Consider the following 1,852-nt stretch of genomic DNA (forward strand, 5'->3'; position numbering starts at 1 on the left):
GTCCCACAATGATACAAAACTACTTCTCAAGGTTCATAAGTACTTTTAACCAAATTTCGTCCAAATTTAAAAATTATAGAAGACTTCTACTTGTAGAAATCCAAAGTTCGTCTTTTCGGACACTTTCTCGACCTTTTCTGCCTAAGTTTCATCCACAATCGTACAAAACTACTTTCCAGGGTTTGAAGTACCTTTGAACAAAACTTCAGCCATTTTTTTAGTCATAGCAGACTTCCAGTTGTAGAAATCAAAAGTTCGTTCTTTTCGGACTCTTTCTCGATCTTTTATGCCTAAGTTCGTCCATAATGGTACAAAACTACTTTCCGGGTTCATATTATTTTTTTTGAACAACTTCGTCCAATTTTTTAGCCATAGCAGACTTCCATTGTAGAAATCCAAAGTTCGTCCTTTCCGATTCTTTCTTGACCTTTTGTGCCTAAGTTCGTCCACAATGGTACAAAACTACTTTCCAGGTTCATAAGTACCTTTTGAGCCAACTTTCGTCCAAATTTTTAGTTATAGAAGACTTCAACTTGTAGAAATTCAAAGTTCGTTCTTTTTCGGACTCTTCTCTGACCTTTTCTACCTAAGTTCATCCACAATCGTACAAAACTACTTTCCAAAGTTCATAAGTACGTTTTGACCAATCTACGTCCAATTTTTTGTCATACTAGCTTTCACTTGTAGAAATCCAAAGTTCGTTCCTTTCGAACTCTTTCTCGATCTTTATTGCCTAAGTTCATCCACAATCGTACAAAACTACTTTCTAGAGTTTATAAGTAATTTTTGAACCAAACTTCGTTCAAATTTTTAGTCATAGAAAAATTCAAGTTGTTGAACTCCAAAGTTCTTCCGTTTCGGACTCTTTCTCGTACTTTTGTTCCAAGTTCGTCCACATGGTACAAAACTACTTTCCAGGGATGATAAGTACCTTTTGAACCAAACTTCGTCCAAATTTTTAGTCATGGCAGACTTTCACTTGTAGAAATCCAAAGTTCGTTCTTTTCAGACTCTTTCTCGACGTTTTGTGCCAAAGTTCGTCACAATGGTAAAAAATACTTTAAGGGTTCAATAAGTACCTTTTGAACCAAACTTCGTCCAAATTTTTAGTCATAGTAGACTTTCACTTGTAGAAATAAAAAGTTCGTTCTATTCAGACTCTTTCTCGACCTTTTGTGTCTATGTTCGTCCACAATGGTACAAATCTACTTTCCAGGGTCATAAGTACCTTTTGAACCAAACTTCGTCCAAATTTTTAGTCATAGCAGACTTCCACTTGTAAAAATCCAAACTTCTTTCTTTTCGGACTCTTTCTCGACCTTTTGTGCCAAAGTTCATCCACATTAGTACAAAACTAATTTCTAGGGTCCATAAGTACCTTTTGAACCAAACTTATCCAAATTTTTAGTCATATCAGACTTCCACTTGTAGAAATTAAAAGTTCGTTCTTTTCGGACTCTTTCCCGACCTTTTGTTCCTAAGTTCATCCACAATGGTACAAAACTACTTTCTAGGGTTCATAAGTACCTTTTAAACAAATTTCATCCAAATTTTTAGTCGTAGCAGACTTTAACTTTTAGAATTTGTAGAAATCAAAAGTTCATTCTTTTCGGACTCTCTCTCGTCCTTTTGTGCCTAAGTTCGTCCACACCAGATCAAACTTCTTCCAAATTTGGAATTGTAGCACATTTTGACAATTAGAAACCCAAAATTTGTCCTTTTCAATCTCTTTCTTTACCCTTTGTGCCAAAGTCACCCGCATAGGTACAAAATCCCTTTCTGGAGTTCATAAGTACCTTTTGAACTATACTTTGACTAAATTTTTACTTGGGGCACATTTTGAAACGTAGAA

Source organism: Benincasa hispida, unplaced genomic scaffold (assembly GCF_009727055.1).
Source record: "Benincasa hispida cultivar B227 unplaced genomic scaffold, ASM972705v1 Contig548, whole genome shotgun sequence".
Lineage (NCBI taxonomy): Eukaryota > Viridiplantae > Streptophyta > Magnoliopsida > Cucurbitales > Cucurbitaceae > Benincasa > Benincasa hispida.